Raw genomic sequence first — 5,849 nt, 5'->3', positions numbered from 1 at the left:
GGTGCTGCATAGTTTGTGTGGTGTCCCCACAGGCAGTTTAAGCAATCGACATTACTCTGCTATGACTTGTCGATGGATGGCGATTCTCCAATGGGTACCTGACCCTCCAAGAATTACTGTCTGGGGCTGTTCTCCAAGAGGGAAGATGATCTGAGGGTTGTCATGGATTGGGTCTCGAAGACACTAAAAATGGCAAGATAGGGTCCCAAGAAAATTTGGGAAACACTGGCCCACACAATAATGGTATTTTAAATTTTTTGTGAATGAGGGTTACATTTATTTATGATTTAGGATAGTAACCATGTAAATAAATGAGTCTCTACTCCATGTTTGTGATGGCGTTTTACTGATGTGTCAGAGGGGGACACTTTTTACATTTTTTTTGTGCACTGGGTGGTTCCATTAGGCACCCACTGTTGGGACTGGGGGGTGAGAAGTTAAAAGGCTGTCTGTACTTATTAATGGTATTTGCTGTCTTGCAAGGGAGTCACTGCTTTGAAGTCTGGCCTTGGAAGATGCCTGTATTTACCTGGCTTGGAAATATTGGTTCCTAATCAGCATATCTGTACTTATTAATGTTTGGTAACCATACATTTTGTTAACTTGTGTTTTTATTAATTGTTAAACTCAGGCAATTTAGATGTGCCATTGATTAAACTGTTTGTCCAGGACTGACAACAGCAGGGGCTGAAGTAAATATAACCTCCTGGCCAGCAGAAGGCAGAGGGGAGAGTCCACAGGAAACGCTGCCAAGACACTCGGACAGGGCACAGGGGCGCGCAGGCAGACAAGGGTACCTGGCTGGCGCGACGTGAGGCACAAGGACGGCAACATTTACTTCCAGGGAGGAAGAGACAGCTCCACAAGGAGACGCCAGTTGTGGGTCCAGCGAAAGAGGGAAGCCGCATGAGAGGACCAAGCGAAGCTGACAGATGAGGAATGAGGCGTGCCTAGGTCCCAGCCACACAAGGAGCCCAGAGTGGAAGAAAAAGGAACAACGAAGAGACGCTGACAGGGAGTCAACAATTGGACACAACTTCTGCCGGGGAACAGAGTGCATCCATGAACAATTAAGTGTTGGGGTAACACAGTGCCCAAACTGGACTCTGCACCACTAAAAGTTGTATCCTCCAATTCTTGTTTTTGCGGACTTTTAGAGTGTGGACTGTGTATTTTCCTTTTAAAAAAAAGGAAATTAATTCCTGATATGTTTAGATTCTGTTATGTTCATTTATCTTTTTAATGTACCTTATATTGTCTTGTACAATAGAACTTACTGTTGCCTTTTTCTGAAATTACTGTTGTGTCTTTCATTGTGTGTTTACTCACCGCCCAATTTAAAGAAACCTGTGTGCTATTATTGGTAAATTTCAGGAGTTCTCTGTCTCTTAATAAAACTGGGTGGCGTAGTCGGATATTTTAATGGTGTCTAAGTTAGATTACCTATAAGTGTGACCAGACACCTGTGACAGATGTATTTTTGTCATACAAACCAATATTTTAGAGGTTCTAGAACAAGAAGAAAACAAACAAACTGAATTTTTCTTAAACTTAATGTATGCAGAAGAATGACCTTGCCATTCATCCTTTTAATAATTAATTTTTGCACTTCCTTTTTAATAGTTTCTGAACATTTTTCATCTTCAGTGGTTGAGTTCGAGTCCCTGGGGAAGTGGTGTGTTTGTGTTACCTGGAGCAAAGTTGTGTGGGATTAGACTACATTAGAATAGAGCCAGAAGAATATCTCTCAGTTTAAATATGTCTAGATGAAGCAAAAACTGAGATAGAAAACTAGGTCAATACCAGAAAGAGGTAAACAAAAAGACAACCAGAAGACAAGAGCAAAACCAGAATTATTGGTAAAAGTCAAAAAAGACATCAAAAACCGAGAAAAAGAAGTTGACATTAGGCCTACTTGGAACTGAATCTAACTATATTAGACTTGAAGTTCAAGGTGTTTTATTACAGAGGAATAATGTCTAAAGTGATACCTGACATATTTATTTATTTGTTTATTATTGTGGGCATCTGACATATTTAGTCATGTCACATAACAAAATAGTGAAATTGGAATAACATAACTTTCTTTTTAATTCACTACAAAATTATCAAATGATCTCATAAACATAAAACAATGCAAAGTAAACATATACTGTAAAACATGTTAATTGCTACATTTATGTGGTTTACATTGTATTTGTTTTTCTTATTGTTTTGTGTTTCTGCTAATGTGGTGTCCAAGCATGAATTTTAGGACAACTCAGTTATCATAATATCGATGCAGAGATTGTCATGTTGTTGCATATTTCTGGACAGACTCATTTACTGTGTTACATTTTGGCAGCCATTTCCCCAATTAAACGGACTAAACAATGAGAAAAAGAGGTAGCTTTTCTAATGGGATTTGAAATTCAGATTCTATCATTGCGTGTGTGTGTGTTTTTACCATTTGATTAGCATCTTGTTACTGCAATTCAATCACTGTTTTTGAGCTGCTCAGAGCTGGCATTTGTACTTGACTTATTTGCTTTTTGCCATCACTGTGGTGTTTTTGTTCATTTGTATTATGGGTAGAGATGGTAAATAGGGATTATTCTTCATATCACAAGGATTCAAAAGATAGGATGCAGATTGCTGCAGACCACCACCTTAAATCACTACCACAAGACGACATAATACTCTATGTCACACCCAAGTGAACTACAAAGGATATCTTTGCCATAAACATCGCTCTGTCTATGAATCAAATACATACAAAATGCAGAGCATATGAAAAAAAACACAAAATGGCTCTTGACTTTAAAGTAAATGAAATAGTAACACTTTAGTTTAGGTACTGCAAAAATGCATCTATTACCCATTTATTCTTATGTAACAAGACTTTAACAAAGGCTTCTTTCGATGTTAATAACCTTTAGAAAGCACTAGTAAAGTGATTATTAATCTGTGCAATGTGGACTTGTGGATTAGCAAAATAACGTCCCTTTACAACGCTTCGAAGTGGCTTAACTAAGATATATTTCTCTTGATATTGCATCTGCGAATCATTCATATTCATACGTAATTTTACCAGTGTATCAAAGGCTCCTAATATGTCATATTGTAACAGTGATGAGAAACCTATTTACTTATTAAGACGTAAAAGAACCCTTTGTTAAGGTCTTGTTACGTAACAGTAAATAAGTAGTAGATGAATACCTAAACTAAAATCTTACCAATAAAATTTAAGAGACTTCATATAAAAATATGAAAACCAAACTAGTAGATAGTAAAAAAAAAAATTGGTCTGAGAAGTGTAGGCGGTGTAGACATATGTGACCTCACCAAGTCTGAAAAGTGAAGCAAACTTTTTCAGGTTTTCCAATAAGGCACCCATGTCCTTTTCTCATGTTAGCTTTAGGGCCTGTTAGGAATTTTTGATTTCCAGTCAACAGTAAAACATAGGCAACCACACAGCTTGTTTTGTGCATCCTACTTGCTTTTGTTGTTATAAAATACACCTCTTCTTGTTGTGTGTTTACAGCACAAAAATGTCAAACGGGAGGCAGGTTGCAACATACAAAAAAACAGACCAGGATCTCAGCTAGTCACCCTCAAAATAGGCCTAACTCCAAACTCAAGAGGTCTGCCCAGGCCTAAACAAGACATTGGCTTTAAAAGTTCAAAAACTCTTTTAAATTTTCAAATAGACAAAAATGTCCTTTAGGGGAGAGGAAAATATTAAACCTCTGGCTTAATAGTACAAAGGCAAATTAAGAATATTTATAAATAATGAAATTGCTCACTATAATCAAAAACGAAAGGAAAAAAGTAAAGGCAAAAAGTAAGCAAAAAGGGTGTGCCTAAAAAGGCATTCTATAGCAAACAAGTCCAAAGCGGGATCTAATGGCAAAAATCCAATAAATGGAAAAAAAATCCAATAAACCATACAAAGCCCAAATAACACTTGGAAATGATCTGCACTCTACAACTCTTAAAGATGGTCTACTGGAACAATTTCTTCAACCCCAATATAAAGGCTGAGGTGTAACCCACAACAGTGACAACCTGGTGGCCCTCACTTGTTGGGGGTTCCATCCACAAAGTACAAGGGATGTAGTTTATATGCAACTACATTTACTGTATATATAAAATAATATTTACAAATATTCCATAAAAATACACAACACCTGAAACATAATTCAAAAACAACAAAAATAACAATTTAAAAGAAAGTCCACAAGGAATAAATCCCTGGCTGTAACATAAAACTTCTATGTCACAAAAATGTTGCTCAACAGGAGAAGAGAGTTTAAAGTTGTTCTACCTCAGAATGAGGCAGTACTTATTTTTAATGAATGCGGTCACGAGATCAAAAAAAAAATCAAACTAGTCTGTTATCAAAAACAGAACATTAAACAAAAATCAAAGACCTTTTACACCAAAAACAAGCTTGTTAGTCAGAAGGAGTCAGATGAGTTGGGAACACACATGCTGACTCTAGTGTCACCCTGACTAAATCACATATCATGGACTCCCAGGTAGCTGCAGGAAAGTTTGTTGCAGCAACAAGTAACGCAACTGCAAAAAAAAAAAAATAGTAGCACCTGTAAACAAACAAAATGGCATAACTGGAAAATGCTAAACATTTATAGATTTTTCAGGGCAATGGATAGTGAGAAATAAATGTTGGAATCATATTTCTTGGGTAAAATAGAAGTAAACAATATAGGTGAATAAACTGTTACAAACCATTCAGGAGTTTCCACAAAAAAAGAATTACTATAAAATTCATAGAAGATCCCTCCCACTAGAGTGCAGTCTCTGAACACACCTTTTGGGCATTCTGGGAATCCAAGCATGAAAATGGGACAAAAGACGTGGAGCATCAATTATCAAATAGGCTGTACCCATGAATGGTTCTACAGACCATAGCCTTTCCAGCGAGCTACGTACTCCATCCTAGCACCACAACGACACTAATTAAAACTGACTGGGTTTCAAATTTCTCTGTGCTATCTACCAAGACAACAGGAGGGAATGCATTGGGTGTATATCTTGACACATGGAAATATGCTGAAGAAAGATGTCAGCCTAAGTCCGAGCTGATGATAGCTTTTTGTGGTGACTAAAATTAGTATATTTTGAAAACCTTTCAAACTACTAGAAATACAGTTGTGAACCCAATTGAAGGAGGGAGTTCAATGATAAAATCCATGGAAATAGATTCCCATAAATGATGTGGAATAGGCTGCAGTAGACCAATGAGATATCGTTGAGATGACTTAGTTTTGCAAAAAGTTTCAAAAGCATCAACATAATCTTGTGTGTCTTTATGCATGTTTTTTCAACCAAAATACTTCTTAAGATTTATTAAAAGATTAACACCTGGATGTCCAAATGTGGTATACCCACTCCAACACTTTGCTCCTTAACTTTGAAGGAACATTAAAGTTTCATTCAGGAATCTTGAGCCAATTTAATCAACTTCTCTAAATCATCTAAAGTAATAGGGTAAACCTATAATATTTTGTAAGAAGTTAATAATGGTTCAGAGTCTGTTGGCTCATAAAGTCCAAATAAAGCATCTACCTTTCCATTTTTACTTGCAGAATAATAAGAAATTGTGAAATTAAAATGACTTAAAAACAAACCCATTCTTGCATAAGTCAGATTCTTATGATCCATATAAATGATAAATGGAAAAGTAGTTCCATCAATCCAATGCCTCCACTCCTCCAAAGCCATTTTGATTGCCAAAAGTACTTGGTTTCCTACATCATATTTCTGTTCAGCTGCCGTAAGTTTATGTGAAAAGAATGCACAATAATGAATTAAACCTGTATCGGCAAATCAATGAAATAGAGTAA

Source organism: Erpetoichthys calabaricus, chromosome 4 (genome assembly GCF_900747795.2).
Source record: "Erpetoichthys calabaricus chromosome 4, fErpCal1.3, whole genome shotgun sequence".
NCBI classification, from domain to species: Eukaryota; Metazoa; Chordata; class Cladistia; order Polypteriformes; family Polypteridae; genus Erpetoichthys; species Erpetoichthys calabaricus.
Note: the sequence above shows the minus strand (reverse complement) of the source record.